We start from the raw sequence: 22,566 nt of genomic DNA, 5'->3' as shown, positions 1-22,566 counted from the left end.
CATGCTGCTACAATGTCAGAAAATGAAACTTATGACTCTACCAAGACACAGGGAGACTTAACGTGATACTGTGCCTCTGTGCCTTCAGGAGATCATCACTATTTGAAAGCTTGAATTTCTATCCTGGATGCAGTGTCAGCACCAGTGACACTGACAAACACATGAGGAAGAGACAACAGCAACAAGCCAGAGAGATCTAGAATTATCCCTCCTGATATGTACCCAAGCAGTTTGGTCCCCACAACATGGCCAATGAGAACAGTCACCCTCTTAGAGTAACAAAGGACTTGCACAACAGGCATTTTTGAGGATTAAGAGGCTACCACACTTGAGAACCTTTGTAAAACAGCTTAAAGCACTGTTTATAGATTACTCTGTCTTTTAGAGCTGTGTTACTCCATTCACTTTTGCACTCTGAACCAAAGTGAAAGCGTCCTTTTAAGTCCACAGAAACTGTGCAGCAACAGGGGCCATGTTTAATAGGTTTCTTATCTGTTCTGGTCTTTAAAGGCTTTTGACATGGTTTTCTACAGATGGTGTGCACCTTCGAAATTAACAGCATGGTAGAATTGCAGTTTTAATGTTATACCTGTCCTTTTAGATTCTAATAGCAGCCTTGCATCCTGTTTGCTTCATTGGGTGCAACCCTGCAGCTCTGCCACATTACTGTAGCATCCACGTCAACAGTGACAAACTGGATAAGCACAAAACATGCTGCTTCCCTTCCCTTCCCTAACTAGTAGCATCACATCTCTTCACCAGAAGAAACAGCAGGTGCATCAGGCTCACAACCATTACACACCCCTGCAATGGGGGCATGCAGCATCACCCTGAAGTGGAGTATCTCCCAAGAGGTGAGGTACCTCAGGGAAGGTGTCAGTCCACCACAACCCCCTGAACTCTAGCACTAAAGGTTTAATATTTAGATAAAGGTAGTTACAGGTCAATGCAATACAGTTATTAAAGTTGCCTCACTGTTTCACAGATAGCACAGAGTATCAGTTATAGAGTCGTATGGGGAAAAAAAAAAGAAGCCACCATCCACCATTACTTAGTGCAGAGCAACTAGCAGATTGTACATAGCACCAAGCAGAATATACTCTATTTCAACAAGGTAGTGTTACTTGAAGTGGAAGTCATAGGACACTAGTGCCATTACAGCTAAAAACACTTCTTCAGTAGGGAGATACATAGCCAAGTACTAGACCTCTCCAAGTACTTTCAGGAAGCCTCCAGGTCCAGTATTAAATCCCAGAAGACACACTGCAGACAGACTATAGAAGAGAAGGATCTACCACACTGCTCTTATTCTAGAAAGAGCTTGCTAGGAAACATGGTAGAAATCTTCTACAAGCACAAAGACTGAGTTAATACCATTAATCAGTAATACTATGCTAAGATTGTCACTGTGGTGGTAACCATCTAGTTGCCCAATTACTTCGGGTGAATTATGACACCATTTCTCAAGCTAGTCAATTAGGCTCATACAAGAAAAGTGACAGTCAAGCAACAGTAGTACAACAGCCTCACTTCCATTGACTTAAAAGGCATATTTCAACTATGCTTCCTTTGAAAGCCCATCCATGCAGAAGCATGATCATCTTTGATACACAGTATATACCAAGTCCATCAAACCACTACTAAAAGATAATGACATGCTACTGATTTTTAATCAGATCTCTGGGAATATAAGAAATACAACATACAAATCAAATATCTCAACATCACAATGTCTTAAGTGGCACACGAGTTCAAAATAACCTAAGATTCAAATTCTGTGTCAGTACAAGGTTGCAACATGGTTTCAGTTACTTCAGTGGATAACCTGCAGCTGTATAATCCACAAGGAAGTTGCCACTAACACAGATCTAGCAAATTCCAACAAATACCAGTTAGCCATAAGCATGCCACAGAGTTGCAGGATTTAATTCTTCAGCTCTCATGAAGTGTTACCCAGCTAAATTTCCTCCCCACAACCCATCCTGATCCTTGATCTGACAGAGCTAGCCCACTGGTCTTGAAAATATGGCACATGACACTGCAGGCAGACAGGCCATGAGTTGCTACCACTGCTCCCCCAGGAGATGGAACTCGCTAGATCATGTTGTCTTCAGTTTCCCCAGTGAACTGGATGCCTGGGATAAGTTAGAAGACCAAACACTATTTAGTTTGGTTAGGTAGTACCAGCAGAAGCAACTGTCTCTGCCCATACAATTACATTCCTTATTCCTAAACTGAAGTTGGTGTCTCATGTCCAGATCTCCATGTGGGGAAATGTAAGCCACTGTTGTGCTCACATTTGATGGAGGTAGGCAAGTAATAAGTCCCTACTCTTAACCAGAGTCCCGCCTCCCCAGGGGCACTGGGGAATCACCTCCCTGTAGCCTCTGAAAGTGCTTCCACTATTTTAAGCACTTACCTGAAGTGTTCACAGGTGTATACCATGAGTCACTAAGCTCCCTCAATCAGGTACACCACACAAGTGCCAAGCACTGAACCTTTTCCCCATCTTTCAATTAATGCACTTGCATCACATAAAGCAACAATAGTAACATTTGGTACTTCAGATAATTTGTACTAGTTAGCCATCATTCAGATGCTGTGTTAAATAGCCTTTAAACAGATTTCTTCACTCCAGTTTCCCCAACCAGGAAGAGTGAATACCATACCAAGGTATTCTGCACATACAAGCAGCTACCTTTCTCTGGACTAAGAACAGATGTTTTCAATAACAAAAAGGCATGTAGTTTTCCAGTCTACTGTATTCATATACTTTATATCAAAGCCAAAAGCAGTATGTATCTTTAAATGGAAACTGGATTATTACACCAGTACAGGGGTCACATGCAATTCCGGTATCCTTTCTGTTAAGTGTTAAGTTAGTAAAACTAAAAAGCTGTGGAGAGTTTTCCTTACGGTAGAAGGGTTATCCTTTGGTCTCCCTCATGGGGAATGCTCTGCCTACCACTGCAACAGCATTTACAGCCAAACATGTGCTCTCCAACCACAGAGCCTCCAGAGTGCTGGAGAAGGAAAAGTGGCACTATATAACACACTTGTTGATAGCCCTGGTTTTGGGTGGCAGAATTAACTCAGAACCACTTGACTTCCCCACAGACAAATTAGGACACATTTAGTTCAGGACACTTCCCTTTATAACCTAGCAAGTGACAGGTCACATGAAAATACAGAACCAATGCAGAATATAAACTATATATTTACCCTTGTGTGCTCTTTTGATACATTTCCTCTCTCCACAGAGCACATCACCAAAATAAAAAACTACTGTTCTGATACACAGCCAGCTTCTCATAGCTCTCATGCTTTTCTTGGAAAATCAGCACAACAGGGTGCATGCGGCACAGGGAACAAACAGGAGATGTTGGGGGACTGTGTGCAGCTGCAGGGGTCATAACCTCACTGGGGTCACAGAGGTGAGCAGGGATAGCTCTCATAGTTACTGTGCTGCAGCAGATGGCTACAGGCTCTTTAGGACAGACAGGCCAGGAAGGCAAGGAGGAGAGTTGCCCTTCCCATGAGAAAAAGCAGGAACACATGAAGCTTTACCTAGGGATGGATGATGGGCCAGTTTACAAGTCAGGATTAGCAGTCAGTAGGAGGGCTGGACTAGACAGTCTCCAGAAGCAACTCTATTATTCAAGTCTGTGCCCCAGCATTACAGTTGCTACAAATCTTATTTGTGGGGAGCCTTTGGAAGTGGAAGGTCCATTTGACAACTTGCACAAGTGGTACAGCAGAGCTAGTAAACTTACAGCAAGTCCTTCATGACTAACACTTAATTAGAAACCTTAACTAATATTTATTTACAAGAGTATAACAGAAGGCATGCTCATCAGATAACTGCTATTAGAAGACAGTTGTGAATACTTAAGAAGTGGGACAAGATCACTGCTTGATCCCTGTTTTACAAACTAAATGAAGATGAAGATGTACAGTATCACCACTGGTCAGTCTACTTATGTCTAATAATTTTTTAATTAGTTTCCTTTCATTAAAGCTTCAGAACAGATTCAACCATAAATCCTACTGTGATTTTGGTTTGCCTTAAGACAAACTTAAAAGTCAATTCACAATAAGCTTGCAGAATTGTTTAAAAAAGTTAAAGTGCTTCCTAAAATGTGTATTGAAAATGAGAAAGTAGAATGAGAAATAGCATCAGTTTGCAGCACACATTCCTGTCTTTTGAAAGAACATTTCTTTAAATTGCTTGGCTAGCCTATTTTATGACACAGTAGATAAAAGCAGAAGGCTGCCATAAAAGTCAGTCAGTGAGACTTCTTGGTGACTACACTAATGAGAATTCCTTACCTAGCTAAAATGGGATCTCACAGTAAGCCAGGAACACTAAATAGCAGAAGAGTACCATCATGGGGAGGAGTTCCTTACCACAGCAGCAGTTTAGTGGAAAGGCTGTATCAGAGATCACTAGATACTTTAGAATTAATTCATTCTAATCAGGTAACAGCTCCCCCAGTTAGCAAAATCACCTCCTTCCTGGAAAGCTGAGGCAACTGGCCTGCAGCTTGATCTAAAAAGACTTCACTTGTTAAATGTCTGCTTTAGAGTGGTGCCCAAGACCGTACCCTGCTGAGCACCTTTATAAACCAACTCCTTTAAAAAAGGAAAGCCACTTTAGTTAGTGTTCTCCCACATGGAGTCCAGAGTTCAGGTAGTTCCTACAATTAAAGTGTTTTGTCATGTTTTGAGTATAACCCTGTAATGCAGTACTCTAAGAGTCTGATTTGTAAGGTGATATTTTTGTTAAACCTGTGATTTAAGCCACTAGCTTATAAAAAACCTGTCATCAATATTAAATCTAAATTGGAAACATTTTTTAACACGTCCATCTACATGAACAAAACCATGCCCTAAACTGGGGCTAAGTTTAGGTCTCCAGTACTCTTCCAGAGATCTTTTTCACTAAAGATACATACAGAAAGAGCTAGAAACCAGAGAAATCACAGCACCTGCATAACTCAGCATGTTCTCAGCTTTCCAGTTCTACTCTTTGACTTCAGATTAGTTCTGCCACATTCCAAATTTAAGAAGAACATACTAAAAACTCCAATTTCAGGCCACTAAAAGTGCAATGAAACATTTCATACTAATCACATCAACTGACAGCAACACTTTCACAAAGTGACAGTTGACAGGATTAAGGCTTTAACAAATACTTATAACCCCAGGACCAATTTTTCAGTCTTTGAGTTGTGATCCTGCAAAGATTCCTAGTCAGGACTGCATTTCCATTAAGTCTCATATTCCTGTAATCAACCATCATTTGCTCCTTTCTCAACCACTTCAGCAAGCATTGGGAAGGCTAGGGGCTCAGGGTCCCACAGAAAACAGTTGAAAGTGACTGTTCAAAGCAAGCACTTACTTAGGCTGCTGTGTAAGTAGCTACTTGAATCTTTATGGTGACATTCTCACATTACATGACTTCATGACTCTCATTTTGACAGGTCTTGAAAAACACATTTGCACATCTCAAGCACAAAAGACAAAACAGATCCTCTAATAGTACTATTAAAGCAGTATTTGGAAGAACATGAGACAAAGCATGAGTTATATAGGCTTATCTTGTTCAAATGACAAGACAACTTGATATTTCTAGGGCAGGCATAGATGAAAGTTGCTTAGTCCTGTTTAATGGGCTAAAAGGAGCTACCAACAAAATGATTGCTCTTTGGCAGCTATTAACAAGTACTTTCAAAATATCTGCTCCATAGCCTCTTATCAAGAGGCAGGTATCAGTTGCATCATAAAACAAAAGCTGCAAAATTGGTTATTACCACCAGGAGAGTGAAGTGCCAGGATTTGCTGACCTTGCCGCTCCGTGCAATAGTGGGTAACAAGCAGTGGAACCTTATGACCACTGCTCTATGGTGGTGCAGAATAGTTACCATAGACATGGGGGTGGAAGATGAAGACAAAAACCTTCAGTTCTTTACATTTTCTATCAGAAGGATGGTACTTCCAAATCAAAACAGAAAGAGTTTGAGAATATAGTTGCTATCTAACCTGACTGATAATTAGGATCAGCACCTTTCATAAGTCAATTATGCAAAAGTCACTTGAAGTCAGGGACTGACTGTGAAAAGCAGCAAGCACCCACCTTCTGTGGCCTTCCCAGCCACTGCCTTTTACTCAAACCCCTGGAGGACACTACTCCCATCCTGACTTGTTTGCTTCAGACGCAAGACACCTACAGACCTTAGGCACTCTTTGTTTATCTTGAGACCACTATGCCCTTGCACTCCCATGAGTGCTTAGTGCCTCCACAGCTGTCATGAGAAACAGGCTCCTTCAGTACCTCTGCTAAGAGAGGCCATTAATTCAGATGAATTCATTGTGTAATAGAAAGCAATTCACTTAATCAGTCACATGGAGTTTGAATCTAGTTAATAAGAAATTATCAAATTAAAGTGCCAGTATCCACTGCATGGAAAGCAAACAGAGTTTACAAAGCAACAGGACAAGAACAAACCACAAGCTAGATTCCCAAATCATTATGTTAGGGCTTGTTCTGCAACATCACTTAACCGCTTCTGCTCTGCTCACAGGACAGTTCTGTTGCTTGTGAAGCCTGGACCCCAATGCTTCCCAGAGAAGCAAGCCATTTTACCCAGCATTTGGTCAAATAACAGTTGGTGCTTAATCAGTTAAGTCACAGCTGAAAAAACTTCAAGCCTTAAAGAGGCTTTAGATCACAGAAACTACATATCATCCAGGATTTCAGTGTACACATCCCAGTTGTCTAGGTAGTGTCCCATCATTACTGCCTTGATTTGACCAAAATGCCTCAACTGCTCTTCTATCCAGATATCCAGTACCACTGCACTGACAATTAGAGACAAGTTTGAGAGTTTTAAAGGGTGACTGAGAAAGGGTATTGTCTGGTCAAATTAAGCTTTCTGTTAAGAGTTTTTGTAAAGCATTCCAGCTAAATCTTTAAACTAGACATTCTTCTGCAGCATATACATAACACCAGTGAAAATAGGTCAGCTTCACTTTTCTCCAGGCACACAAAACAGAATTAAGTTGGCCTACTCCATAAGAGGTGTACAACAAACAATTTGCTACTAAAAAACTAATATAGTAAACTAATTTACAGGAGTAGTCTGAAAGCTTCTCTATTCCTTAAATAAAATATTTAATACAGGAAGTAAATGCAAAAACTTTTACCATGGTAAATTGATATAATCTGATCATAAGCAAAAATCTAAGTTCAGTATACAGGGTCCAGAAGTGATTAAAGTAGTATATAAAACTTTTAACAAGTTTGCTATAAGTGAATAAGCTGTAAAGATGCTATTGCTAAGTAAGATTGAGCTCTTGCTACTAAATTCTCTACAATAAAGCTATTTTCAGCCTTCAAGCAAATCACTTGCAAGAACCACAGGTCTGGTTCCCAGTTGTTAGTTCCTTCTTCCAGCTCTGAAACTTCAGGTTGGGGGGGAAGGGAGCAGAGTTTAAGGCATCTAATAAAAGAGCTTTTCCTGAAAATCATGGCTCTGAGGATGCCCTTGAACAGATAGGCACTTCCCTCCCCCTCACAAGGGCAAGAAGGATCTCAGAACTATAGAAGTAATGTTTGAACAGTTAAACAAACAAAAAGCTACCCGGACTGCAGACTTAAGCTGTGAAAAAGGGGAAGGCTGGTCCTAGTGCAGGTACAGTCTCCCTGCTCCCTTTCCTCCATGAAAGCACTCAGGGTTAGTCAGGACCAAGTTTCCTGTACTAGGATCAGAATTGATTCAACAGGGCTCCAGCAGAAAGACCGAGTTAGGCCTCCACCAGCTGTTCAGGAAGCGTGACCGAGCTGCTTTGTCTCACCACCTACCTCTCCCTGCCCTTTTCCTGGTAAGGTCACGCTCAGGCACCACCTTTTTCCTCCTACAAGATCTACACCGGTAAGGCTGCAGGGAAGATAAAGAGCAGCACAGAGAGAGCCTGGCCAAATAAAACAAGATCCCTCAGAAACTTCTATTTTAGCTGAGACCGACAGCATCTCAAGTCCTCCGTTTATCCCACACAGATGAAAAGCTACGACTTGTCCCAGGGCAGCCAAGGAAAGGCAGAGAAGCCTGCAACAGAATTCACCAGAGAAACCAACACTCAAGGCCAGCTTCTCCTCACCCTTTCCTTCCCCCGAGCCCACTTGTAGATACCAGTTGCAGCAACCAGCCCCAATGACTCCACCTCAGCCCCAGCGCCACCAGGACGCAGCAGAAGCGGCCAAACCCACAACAGAGGGGCTGCAGCGCAGCGGAGCCTCACCTCCCAGCCCGGCTCCCACGCAGGCCCGAGGGACACAGGCTACACGCGAGGCATGCTTCCCCCACCCCCCAAAGCTTTCTAGGCGCCGAGGAACCGCGTCCCGGGGAAGGAGAAGCCACCGGGCTCCCCTCGCTCCACAGCCCCAGGTGGAAGAGGGGTGCCCCACACCCCCGGGTGACACCCCCACCCCCCTCCTTGCTCTGCACAGAACGGGGAAGACTGGACCGAGGGGGCTCAGCCACACCGCCCGGCCGGCGGGCCCAGGCCCGCTCAGGCCGCTGCCAGGACTCGGCGGCTCCCGCCTCCCCTCACCGAGGGAGCGGGGCCGGCACAGCCGAGCTCCCCCGAACCCCGAGGGTCGCTCCGAGGCCCGCCCACCCGCCTCCTCCCTCTCACCTGGGGGCTAAGACCCGGCTCCGCGCTGCGGCTCCAGCCCGGTGCCCGGCTCCGCTTTAACCGCCGCCGCCCCCCGCGCTCTCATTGGGGTGCCGCCGGCCGCGCGCCCCCGCCGGGCACTTCCGCCCTCGTCGGCGCCGCTCCCGCCGGGCCCGGCTCCCCGCGAGCGCGCGCGCGTGCCCGCCCCGGCACCGCCTCCCTCCGCCCGCCCGGCGGTCACGTGGGGCGCTCGGGCCAATCGGCTTGGGAGGCGGGGCGGGGGGAGCCGCTGAGGCGGCGCGGCGCGGGGGGCTGAGGGGGCTCTGCCCGCCGTGGGAGCAGCTGCCGGGCACGGAGGTGGTCGGTGGGGTGTGTGGCCATGGCCGTGTGTTCGGGCGGCTGAGACGCGTCCGGTCCCGCCTGGCCAAGGGAGCAGCCAAAGAGCGGCAGGAAAGGGCTGCCCGCCCTACTGCTGCCTCCCTCCGTGAGGGAAAGGGGCCCGTGGGGAGCTGCTGCAGTTGGATCCCCCAGAGTCCCGTAGAGAGCTCGGCCCATAAACGCCACAGGCTCTGTTTCGACCCAGAAGAAGTAAGGAAGGGTTCTGTCTTAAATACATCACCTGTATTGTAGTGCAAGTTCTACTGAAGGCTGCAGAAATGAATAATTATGAGATCAGAAGGCAAAGGAATGAAAATGTCCCTGCTTCTCATAATTGTCAAGGATGCTAGGTGTTTTATTAACTCATCATACTGCAATACTGTCATGTATGTGTGCAGCACAGAGTAGTTTTAACTGCTCAGGGAAAAAAAAAAAAAAAAAGTCTATTACTATATTTACTGCAATTCTTTCTTCAAATCTTAATCAGTCCCCAAATCCAAATTCTCTCTATCCAATTCCAATGTTACCAATCGCACAATCAGACATAGCTCTCTTGCCAGTTACAAAGGAAAACACACCTTTTCTCTCTCCTTTAATTAGTTTGGTTAATTTTTCTAGCTTTAAATGTTGACGTATTTAAATTCCACACACTGAAGTTAGAGTGAATGTGTGGGTAAATTTCTTCCTTCTAGAAAAGCAGCACTTTGCATGATAACGCCCACCCTGAGAAACTATGGAAGTTACTATTACCAGTGATCTCTGGGAGTTCAGAGCCTTTGAGACAGAACTAACAAGTTAAGTAGTTGTGTTAACTCTTGCATTCACATTGGGCCTCTTTGTAGCCTCCTACAGAAGAGAGAGAATTAATTACCTTCCATGTCCGTTTATTGATAGCTGGGTGAGATTGTATTTTGAAGTTGGAGAGCATAAAAAAAGCCTGTTGCTTAAAATAAATGAAAAAAAAAAGCAATCCAGTGTTATAAAAGTTGTAGATTAAACAATGGCCTATTGCCAAAACAAAATAAAATGGAGGAGGATGAGAAACTGGAAAGACATTTACTATAATCTGTAATTTTGGCAAAAAATATCAGGAATTGGAAAAAAGAAGTTACAGAAGCAGAATAAAGTAGGTGTGTGACTCTAAGAAACAGCTGAGTACTTCAGGACTGCATAAAAAGGAAATATTGTCTAAATTCCTTCCATCTTGAAGGAAACGATGTTTTCTACATTGTTTCTAAGTAAACAGGACTGACATCATCCTTGCATCATCATCAGTTTCTCCTCCTAACTCAAACTGCAAAACACCAGATTTTAGTTAACGCCTCTGGTGAAAAAGTGACTTTCTCTTTTCAGATTTGTTTATTAGGAACAGTCCCAATTGCAGTAATTCTTCCCTTCTGCATTATAGATTGAATCAGATTAAGAACTGCATCAATATTCATCCTGCATTAGAAGCTGGCAGGCTGAGAGCTATTTACTATTTGATGCCATCCATGTAGAAAAGGAATAAGCAGGGAAAGAAACGTTGCCAAATGTGAAGGAATGTTGCTTTATAGCTAACACTTAAATTACCCAAATCTTAGTATTTCTAGAATTATGCTCACTTTTGTATTTTTAGACAGATTTTGTGCATTTGTATGTAGTCCTAAAAAAAGAAAACCAAGTAAAAATTAATTAGAACGGTTTGCTGTTTATTCTGTAACTATATGTCTCCACAGCCATCTTTTATGCCATGCAGGAGGGACTAGGTGCTCTGATGTGACTATTCACAGAAGATAAATATTTTCAGCAAATCATATCTATGAGTTGAAACTACCAAGAATGTGGGAACCTAGGTCTTTTCAAACCTAACACAGTATTAGTCTGCTGCCCATACCACAATGCTGACACTTCCCCTTCCCCCTTGCAGAAAAGAGGGTTGAGAAATTAACCACATCTATCCTGCTTCTGTAAATTGTTTAGGGGAAACCTACTTCTTTGTAGTAATTCAGTCATGACAAAGAACATTTGTCTGATGCCACATTTTGAATCATTATGCATGTTGCCTGGTATAATCTCCATGGTTACCATAGGTGTTACAGATATATTTTTGCTTCAGTACTTCAGGAAGAAAAATTCTATAGAACAATTTAGGGGAGAAAATTCCTTTCGTTGTCATTTATATTGCATTTATTTTAAATGCTTTGCAGACAATAAACGTTTACTTTCTAAACAAGTAAGATTTCAGTAGTGATGGAAAAATTTATCTCCAGCTGTTGTTTTATCATACCATAATATGTTTTAAACTGCAAATTCTTAGAGATAGGGACAGTATTTCTGATGCATGCATTTAGTTTCTAGCCCACTAAGAATGTAACAGGGCACTCTGTGTCACTGCCAGTCATGAACAACAGTAAGTGTGGTGGGATGACTGAGAAACAAATATTTTTTTCTCTGCAAAGATTAGGACTCATGCTTCCCTTATGAGCAGTTCTATTTTGTAGGTAGAAATATATTCTAGAAAGACGGTTAGCTGAACCAAGAATTAGCTGAAATTAGTTCTAGAACCTAGAGATGGGAAAGATGTAAAACCCAGATATATAGGTCTTAAGATGTATATAAGGAATTAAATGGAAAAGATGGTAGTAGACCCATTCCTAGTAAGATGGGTAGTAGACCACCAAAACTAGCCTGAGTGCTGCAGGGAAGAGGGGAGCTGTCTGAACTTTATGGGATCTATTGGTCCAATCCCTTGCATTACTATATCCACCACTGCTGAGGAGAGAGAGGGTAACACTGTTATCTCCCTCTCCTTTCTGATAAATTAATGCTAGATGGGACTGGCAGTTGCCTTGGCCTCCATGTTCGGCAGTTACACCTGTACAGTGTTTGTGTAAAACCACCATCGGCATACCCAGTTCTCCTTTGACAGTATTTCATAGCATCTCTTGCCTGTATTTTTTGCATAAGTGACTACGGGAGGAACAAGGTAAGAAGCCAGTTCAGGAAAAATGTATTTGAGGAACTATAAAACCTAGTGGGCTGCAAATGATGGACAGAAGGAATACCCCATTCCTGCAGGGAGCATGTAAGTGTAGTCTCAGGGTAAAAGGAAAGGTATATAAACTGATGAGGAACTTGGAGGGAGGATCTTGAATTGCAATAGAATCAATGCTACCTAGGAAGTCAGTCTTTGCAGATTTAGTGATGTCATTTTCAGTCTCTGGCAATAACAGAAATAAGAGGCAGATTCTCTTCTCTGCTGACATCTGAATGCTGAAGAGGGACCGCTGCAGGACAGGTACCTGAGTCACAACTTTTACCCCAGCCTCAGTTTACAAGAGCCTGAGACAGGAATGGTTGCCAGTAATAACCACAAAGACATCAGGGTTTGGTGGAGAAAGAAGTGGTCCTGCCACATCTCCAGCAATGAGGCTGAGCCAGAAACATAAGAACAGGTTAAAGCAGCAGGGAGGTTTTGTCCCACTCTGAAGGAATTCTTAGTTACACACAGCCAGTCCCTCGTAGCACCTGTGCAGCACAAAGCAACCGTTCAGTGAAGGTAACCAGGCCTGTAAGTTTTTATTAATTTATTCATTGCAAAGGCACTGTATTTTTTGATCCTACTTTTTAAACCACTTTTCAATCAAAATGAATGCCAGTGTAAAACTGGGGAAAACAGAAAAAAAACCCTATTGGATTATCCAGAATGCTGTGGTTGTCCTTTTTGTTCTCAAAATACAATATTTTTTGTATGTGCAGAGTTCAGCTGTCAGAGTTAATCTAGGCTCAGAAAATTTGTCAGAAGAGGTACATGTACATAGTGTGCACTCAAATGGAGTTTGTTCTAAAATAAAGATAATTTAGTCAAATACGTTTTTCTCTTTGGGCATGGGTAGTCTAAGAAGAGCTACATTATACAGATTATTTCTATACTTAAGAGAATGAAGCTGACCTTGCCATGACTTATGGATTTCAGCATTCAAAAACTGTAAAGCAGTAAACTAAAATATATCAGAAACAAACAAATGAAATAAGACTGTGGTTTTGGCCTTGTAGTACTTTATGGCGTTTTCGACTATATCATGCACTTTATTTTTGTTACAGAAAGCAGGAAACCACCACACTAAAATAAAGTTCGCTATTAAATCACCTTTCCATTTCAGATACAGTTGGGATTTGTCAGGATCATATCGCAAGGTCATTTTTAAGGAGATTCTCACTGACATTTTGTGAGGTAAGGGATTTCACATTCCAGTTTTACAAGTGCTACACTTCTGATTGTCATGATTATCAACAGCATGACAGATTTAGGGCCTGATCTTGGAGCCTTTACAGAAGAAGCTAAGTTTATTGTAAATATCTTGGTAGCCTAGAATAAAATAGAAAATAAAAGGTCTAGAGAGAGTCATAAGAGGTCAAGTAGTCTTATTCCATGATCCAAAGGCAAGATCAGTTAGACACAAATAATTTTTGGCATGTATTTCTTTCAAGGCAGTGAAGATTGCAGTATCATCATAGCAATTTATTTTAAATATTGGATTACTTTATCATAAGAAAAAATTAACAAATGTCACTTACTGCAGTTTAAGCATATTAATTATTTGCATACTGGACATAGCAATCAGATATTTTTTTTCCTTTTGCATCAGCCTGCTAAATATTCAAAGCCCATTATTTTTTCAGTCCTCAGAATTATTTTCTTCCTTCAAATAACACCTGTTTTTTCAGTTGTTTTTTATAGGTTATGTTTCTTAATTGCCAGGCACTCTTCTTCTTTGGACTCCCTCCAGCTGGCCCACGTTTCCTGAAGTGCACCGCTGAAGCAAATACATTAACTAAGGCTCTACCGGTCATATGTAGGGTAGAAAGTGTACTTTAGTGTCTTACAGATCGAGTTGAATGTGATTATCATTATCATACTGAAGCCAGTTGCGTAAAAACTGGAATTTATTTCTGGACAATCCAGAAATAAATAAGGCAGGGGATTTTTCCAGAATAATAAGGCAGATAACATTATTGATAATTTAGCTCACTGAGCTGAACAGTGCTACCTTATTGAGTAGCTGCTGTTGGAGAGTGATTTCAGCATGCTTGAAAAAATTTCATGCTAACAGGTCTTGTGTCCCTTATTTTTTAATCAAACTTTTGAGATTAAGTTATTGACAAATACATTCAATTAATAATGAAAATTACTGGCTTTGATAGCAGCCAGCATTCTAGCAGTGTGGGATCAATACCTCAGAAAGAAGATTTGTCAATTAAATTTTTAAGTATCTATTTCTGTTTGCAGTCTCTAATCAAGTTGAGGTAACTTAGAATGAGGTTAAAATGTCCTCCTGCAAACTGAAACAGAGCATTTTTTATACAAACATATACTTACACCATGAAAGCACTTCATATTTACTCTGCTATCTTGTTATCAATGCAGTTTTCTTTTTTCAATGTTTAATTGCAACATCTATTGCAAACATTTGGGAGCTTTGAAACCCCTTTACTGTTTAAGTGGCAATAGAAATTTTTTTTTCCAAGCATCTCACAATTTATAAGAGGGAACCTGGGACCTGAATTTTGTAATAGTTGGTTATTTTTATGATAGTACTTTACCTATTCATCAATGGGACACCTTCTAGAATTAACTTTGATATGACTGAGTGGCTAAAAAATCATCTTGCACCTTCTTACACCTACAAAATAACTTCATCATGCTGGCAAATGTCAAATTAAAGAAGGTCTGAATGTGCGCTGAATGTTCATATGTTAGTTTACACAGCATTCTTCTGTAGAAAAGACATGTTGCTTGTGGCTGATAACCGAATATACCATCTAGAAACAGTCTCTTTTTTTTCATGTTAAATCTATAAGAGTCCAATATGCTTTACATCAGAGGACTAAGGAAAGTAATTTCAAAATAAGCATGCATTGTATCCCATAACATTCTGACTTTTGTATTGTCTTTTATCTTTTCAGTGAACAGTAACATACTTAGAATCTGTCAAAAGAGTAAGAGATTAACTTTTTAGAAAAGACAATTTGCTAGAAGCTAATTGTGTCAGTAGTAGCAATTTACTATTCAACGTGTTAATAGGTTAATTAATATTCAATCTCTTAACTCATTAATAAATAAATTGTAAATAAAAAATAAATATCTTTTATCTTCTGATGCAGTTTACATTAAGCCTCATATTCCTTTGAAAAAGCTTGGGAGCAGCTGTGCTGGTTTGTGGGGTCCTCAGTCTGCGAAAATAATGTACCTTGGCCAAAGTGTAAGTATGGGACTCCATCTGACACTGCAAGCCCACAGCCCAAGCTTCTCTTCAATGCCCAAGTTTTTATTTCATTATGATTTATTTCTGGAAAATCATAAAAATAAAACAGAAGCACCACATTAAAATAAAAATTGAAATAATTACCAAGAGCCAGGAAGTTCTGAGTTGAGAATTCTGACACTGTGGGTAATGTGAGCAAGCAAAGGTGCAATATAAGGAGAAAAGAACCCTTGAGTAGAGAGAGAGAGATGTATAGATATGTGTGTACACATATATTTTTTATTTAAAAGTTGAAGCCATTGTAATTAGGCACAACTAAAATCATGTTTAAGGGTCAGAAATGCTGCTTTTTTCCCAAATTTCATTGGAGCCACACCGATTTACAGCACAAGAGAAATGCATTACATACTCACAGGCAAATCCACCCACCCTTCTACCAAAACTAATCTCCTCAAAATAAATAATTGAAATCCTGAATTCATCTGATGTTTGCAGCCTAGAAGAAATTGTTTGCTGGAAAGCAGTGATCATTTGCTTTCATTTGGTTTTGTCTTTTCCCTTTCATTGCAGGGCCATGTTTTAAGAGCTGACAAGCTGTGTTACAGATTTTCTATCCTAGAGCAGAGTGGCCAAAGAATGGCTTTGTTTTGGACACTTTTTATCAATTACAGTTTATCGAACAGTGTTATATCTTGGCTTTCTCAAATCTTGTTTACTTGATTTGACATTATCATAGATGAGAGCAGAATCTATGTATATCATATACTGCAAATCTGCACTTGTACTACTGCTGGATCATGTGTGTAATGCAAACGTTGAACAAACTAATTTAAGAAGTTCCATCTAGAATGAAAAAATAAAATTTACAGTAAGAAACAAGCCCAAGCTGTGTCTATATCTTCTAAGAGTCCTTGAGAACTATGATTGCCCTTAATCGTACAAACCACCTTTGTGTAACTTTGTAACTTTGAGATCTTTAGTAAGAAGCTTTACACAACCTTTCAGAGAACAATGAATCAAACTTTGACTTTTCAGAATTGCTTCTCTGCATTCAGGCACGAATTTCATCCTCAAGCCGGATTCCTTGAAGGGCAACAACAGAGCTTTACCTTCATTTTTTCTGATCAGACTTTCAGTAGCAGAAAATTAATTGGTTTGATCTGTCTTACATAACTATATTTATTCCCCTTATAACCCTTGTCCTTTCTAAGGCTTTCCTTTTTCTATGCAATAGTTCACTAACATTTTAAATGGAATTACAACCAGGTCATAAGACGTACAAGGCCTGTGTTTCCTCTACCTTTTTCTTCCATACCAATTCCTGTCTGAAAATATCTGCAAAATGCTAAATTGCAATTGATACAGATTTAAATCACTACAGAAATGGTCAGATAATGAAGAAGGTGGCCCATAATATTATCTTTCCATTCTCCAGAACCAGTGCACAATGCATCAAAAGGAATGTGGAATCTTTCAAAACAGAAAATTTGAAATAGCCCAGAAACTAGTGGTCTGATTCTAAGCAGCACTACCTGAGACACTGCTGTCTCTGATCACTGGATTTTATGGTGATTTTTTTCATGCTATTTTCAATGTCACTAGATTATATGCTCTTTGCTCTTAGCTTTGGATGGTAACAATTATATTATTGGAATTAGAGAAGGGATGAAAACTGGTTAGTTAGGGAGACTATTCTGAAAACTTTTAGTGCCACTTGAGAAACCCAAGTTGCCTTAAGTGAGGTGCTTGGTGGCACATGCCAAATTAATTGTTTGTCTCAGGGCAGTTTGTATAGTATAAAAATCAACTTCATATTGAAGCATTGGGATCATGATTATTTCAGTTGAATAGAAAAAGGGAGTAAACTCCCTTCAAGAACTGGTTTCTGCAGACAATGAGTTGTATCTGCATATACACAGTATAAGGGTAAAAATAATGTTTTTTTCCTTTCTGTAGATCAATAGAAGACTTCAGTCTGCAAAACTCGAGCTTAAACTCTTATGTGGGTCACTATAAGTTAACTGATAAGGTTAGAAAACTAAGATTGGTCAGTTATACTGTCCCATAAGCATGCCTGGTTCATAGCAATAGATGGACGATGCCAAGCAGGTAACGGCTAGAACTGTAAAGGCACAGATGCCACCGGTGTAGTCAATAGAAATTATGACATCTTTATGAGAGCAGGGACTGTTCAGTGCATGCTGTAGCCATTAGATAAGACAAATGATAAGACATCTTGCTTGTACTGTCTCTGGTTTAGAGAATAGTATTCTATGCAAAATGAATCAGCTTCAACAAGGACCAATTATACCACTTGCCTAGCACAAGAGCCTTTGGCTTGCTATTTGGAGTATTTTCCTACGAGATATGGGCTCAAATCACCTCACAAGAGGAGGAAGTTGATGTCTGGTTCACTACATGCTAGAGAGATGCTGTATCCTCTAAGACCTTGAATACAGAGGATACATCTTCTTCCTGTGATTTTAAAAAGACTGCTACTCTCTCCTTCCTTCCCCCTTTCAATTTATGGATAAGGGCAGGATTTACAAGATACCATCTTCCTAAGTCATTTCCTATCAGCTTCCCACTGAACTTGTTGGCTTGCATAGATCGTATTCAGAGAAGGGATCTGAGAGTGCTACTGAATCTTACTGTAACAGCTTAAGATGCTACTTTCCCTAAAGCCTGCCTGGTCCTTTTGCCAAAGGTCTTAAGAGAGTGGTAGGTGATAATGTTTGTGATCTTAGCTGTTCCATTTAACAGCTGTAATTACTTTAGGATGTAAGACACTTAGGACAGCTAAGAGGCAGGTACTTAGCTGGGAACGGGCAAAGTAAATAGAAGATCCCAAATGTTTAACAATTTATCTTTTCTTGACAAATGTTTTAACCCAACAAGTTGTTTCATTGTACATTTAGAAAAGATCTTTATATAGAGCAAGCCTGAGATATTATTATAGCCTTGTGGCAGCTTCCACTTCCTTCCAAGAAGGGGCAGTCCTTCACGCTCTTTAGAAAGCAAAAATGCTATGGATTTGGCCATTGTGGCTGAAGATATCCATTATGTCAAATGCAAAATGCAATAGTCATGTCACGTCCATGCTAGATTCAGCTTGATGTAGTTCTGCCTTTTCAGTTTCTTTTCACAGAGCCTAAGCGATGTGGCCACCTGCTGAATCTCTCTTTTGATTAGCATGTAAAGAATCCTTTGTTTGGATCAGCTGGGCTCCTTTGACTTCTCAGCACTGAAGGCTCAGCAACAGTTTCCTTGTGGCTTTTCTTAAACCTCTCCAAGGGTTTTCTGGGCATAATTTGGGAAGATTTCAGTTCAGGAAAAGATGATAAAACTCATTTCCTTTCACACTTAGCTCATTTGTACTTTCTTACTTTGTTGTATGATATTAGTGGAGATGGATCTAAGCTGCCATGTCTAAATACAGTCTGAATCATGGCAGAAAGAGTTGCAGCACTACTCTGCCTGTTGAGTTCAAATTTCCTTAAACCTTGGGACTCATCTTTAATAATTGGCTAAAAGTGAGCTCACCTTTACAATCCTTTCTTGAATTCCTTGCCCTGAGAGAGCTGTGATTCTTACAAAAAATTTTCAGTACACTAAGCAATAGCTAGCTTTTCTGTCATTAAGGTTCTATGTCTCTTCATGGAAGTTTTGTTTCTTAGTTCTTGTTACCCAAACAATGCAGTTAAAAAGTAGAAGCAGGTGAAGACTGCAGCATGAAGGAAATTAAAAACGTCTGATAGGCACCACTTTGCAAACAGTGTAAAAGGTTCACCTAGGACTCTTACTTGTGTTAGAAGAATTTATCTTCATTAAAAGATAGGAATCATTGTAATATGATTCCAGAGGGCCTTAAGAGACCTTGGGTACATGAGTTTATTCTAGTTAAAAGAAAATGAGATTTATTCAATGGCTGTAGGAAACACACTGTCTCATCCCCAGAATTTTCAAGCTTGGTTTAAAGCTGTCCTCATGGGGTGACTCCCATTCTGCCTTGTAGTTTAGCTGTTGGTTTTTGACATAGCTGTTGCATGACAAGTGAACTACCTGATAATTATCAAGTCTTGCTTCTCAGAAATAGGTATAAATCAAAAGTAATCTTTCCTGTCAGTTCCCAGAAGCTGCAAGTGTAAAACCAAGTAGGTGTGATTGCCATGCCTTGTCCTTGCTTGATGCACCTACAGCATCAATTTCACCAGCAGCTTTCATCTCCCCCCTTTTAAAAACTTATAATAAAAGGGCTGCTCCCCTTACCACATTAGTTGTAATAAATCTGCAGCTGTCATAAAGGAGGATACTGCATGATTTTACAGATCTCAAGGTCACAAATCAGCAATGACATAGGCTATGGAATTTATGTCTCAAAAATACGGTTTCTATATCCCTCGAGATAAATATATGTTCCTTTTGGCTGTGGAAGAAATAGGGCTTTTTATGCTTCTCCAGTCAGCTAATGGAGGACCATGCTCACCTATCCCTGTTAGAGACTTCATTCAGTAGAAAGCCATAATTAACAGGAAGACCAGCCTGTAAAGCTGACCAGTTAAAATGTCTGTCAGCTTTTTTTGATGCACATTTCTACTTCATCTAGCACATTTCAAACAACCAAGCTTGCTCTGTCACCCATTTGGATCATGGGGAGACTCCTGAGTTGCTGTCAGAAGAGGTATGAAAACATGCTAGTCCAGATTAGGAAGTGCTGACCAGCAGACAGAGCTATGACACATCAGATGGCACCGCACTTGTGGCTACTCCTGGTCTTATTTTAGATCCACACCACAGAGTTTCTTCCTATTCGTATTTTGATCCATGTGCCCTGTTAGCTCCCTGAGAAGCATGCTTTGTGTTCCAGCATGAGAATTTGAGTCAATTTTTATTCTTATTGACCAATATTAATTCTAGCTCCATTTTTGTTAGATTCCAAATTTTTGAGTATTCATTTGTCAGTAGAGTATCAATGGCTTCTTGCTCCAGGTCGTAACTCATTTGTACTCTCAATTCACCAAAGCAACCTTTTTCAGCATGCCAGAGACATGGCTCCAGTTAGTTAGGCAGCTAGAGCTTTCATTCAAATCCTAGTTTTTGGGTTTAAGCTTTTTCTCACAAGCTCTCCTGATGATTTCCAAATCTACCAAACTAGTATGTTGGCAGCTTTATTCTAGTTATACAAAAAAATGTTTAAGTTCCAGTTCTTATTCTGTTCCGTGTACAGACATTTCATTCTAATTCTGCGAAAATTTTGCCACTCTTGTTCTAGTTCCTGTTAATAAAATGCACAGCTTCCTGGTCTGCATCCTGTTGGTGTTGACAGAGGCTCCTAATATCCAGTAGAGATTCATCCCCCCAAGGACAGGAAATGTTCTGCTTTGCTGATTCAAATCTGACCAGAAATAATGTGGACTAAGAAACTTTTAAGAGGAAAAGTTTAGCTAACAACATGACAGTTAAGAATGTAACAGTTGGAGTTATAAACACCAGGGGAGAAATACCAGAACTGGCTTGAAAGTCCTTGATAAATGGTAACAATAATAGTAATGAAACATAGCCTGCGAATTTAGCCTAACATCAGCATTCTTCTTTGTATGTTTTCCTTTCCAAGGTTTTTGGGTTTGCTTTTTTTGTTTGTGTGGTTTTTTTGGTTTGGGTTTTGATTGGGGTTTTTTTTGTTGGTTTTTTTTTGGTTTTTTTTTTTTTTTTTAATGTATTCTGGTCTGTATGACTTGCTATTTGCATTGGTTTGAGCATATACAAATTTCAATTTATATTATTTAACAAAGGTTTTACAAGTGTTTTTGCAATTTAATGTTGCTGATAATAACTTGTGTGTGGAGTCGCCCCATGAGGATGACAGATTTAAATCTGTGATTTTAGCTGCCATTTGTGTCAATTTGTCTAAATGCTATAAGAAAACCAAATCCACTAGTAAACAGTTAAAGCAATAAACACTATGTGGTTAACAGTGGTTGGCTCTTGAAAATATTGATATTACAAAAACTGCCTGTGAAACTGGCAACTTCTAGACAAGAAACGAAGGACTACTAGGGCACAAGTGACTGAACCTGATGTCCCTTTCCAGGTCAGATTTGAATTGCCTTGGCTCAAGGGATGTGTATAAAGACAAAACATTGTTTTTCAAACTCTGCCATTTAGTCACTCTAAATATATTTTAAATTCACAAATTAACAAATGGTACACAGTAGTTGTGCAGCTAAAAGGATGAAAGTTCTCAACTGAGGATTTTAATGGGACATGGCATAAATATTTAAGTTGAGGCAGAACATAAAAAGGTGAAAACCAACCAAGGGTGCTTGATAAAGGGAGACAAAGCAAAGACAGGTAAGTCCTCAGATTCTTAATTTTACAGCTCCCTTGAGCAAATTATGAAGTCACAGTATAGGAGAGTGAAGTTCAATGGGTGCTTTGCACACTCACGTACAAAATCATGGTTTCTCTTTCCTAACCAAATCTGAATATCCGTCTGCTGAAACAAGGATGGGTAAGGGATTTGCCATGTTAATAGGGACTGTCTAGCTGATTTAACATGACGAGGCAGGATGTTCTCCTTCCTCTGAGCTTGTTAATGAGCACCAGGAAGTATTCCCTTCCTTCCCAGCTCCCAGCTTGCTGCCTCTACAACATTCCCTGCCTTTACTGGCAGGGCTTCCTTGCCAGATTCCAGCACAGATATGCACACACTGCTAAAAAAAAAAGTGGTCCAGCCATTTCTGATGGATGTAATAATCTTATATCTTTCTTCTCATCTGTTGTATATCATGCACAAATAACTGCCATGTTTTACCTAGTGGTGAGTGTAGTTTGGTTGTGAAGGACTAATTAACTTTGTTATGATAATTATTATAGCAACATAATATTTTTGACACATAGATTAATTACAATTTTGGAAAGCAATAGTGTTGATACCTTTGGGTTTGAAATATGCTGCATCAATTGATTTGACTATGTTCACAGTTGTTTTTTTTTTCAATTCTAGCTGTCATGTTCACATGTTTCACCCCTGTAATAATGGACTTTTCCTATTGATGACTCAGAGGAAATAGTCTCTCCGCCCAATTTTTCGTGGAGTAAAACAGCAGTTCCCCAAATTTTTCACTGCAAAGAATTGCTATTTTAGAGCCAGAATTTAATGCAACACCAAATACTAGCACAAATATGTGATAAAATTGAATTTCATGCAGCTTGTGACATTGTTTGAAACTGTTGTGACCTCACTAGTATAGTGCCTGGTTTG

The 22,566-nt window shown here is 40.3% G+C and overlaps 1 protein-coding gene across 2 annotated transcripts in view; it reads right to left on the bottom strand.

Moving 5' to 3' along the window:
• RALB (RAS like proto-oncogene B) overlaps window positions 1-22,566 on the bottom strand; it is a 52,139-nt gene that overhangs the window by 20,178 nt on the left and 9,395 nt on the right. Inside the window, exon 1 of one of the 2 annotated variants that reach the window (XM_074873564.1) lies at window positions 8,698-8,864. The exons of the other annotated variant lie outside the window; for it this stretch is intronic. The gene's annotated coding sequence lies outside the window, so the exon portion shown is untranslated. Of the gene's footprint in view, window positions 1-8,697; window positions 8,865-22,566 lie in introns of those variants that run through there. 2 annotated transcript variants of the gene reach the window in all.

Source organism: Strix uralensis, chromosome 6 (assembly GCF_047716275.1).
Source record: "Strix uralensis isolate ZFMK-TIS-50842 chromosome 6, bStrUra1, whole genome shotgun sequence".
Lineage (NCBI taxonomy): Eukaryota > Metazoa > Chordata > Aves > Strigiformes > Strigidae > Strix > Strix uralensis.
Note: the sequence above shows the minus strand (reverse complement) of the source record. Positions and strands in the feature narration are given on the sequence as shown.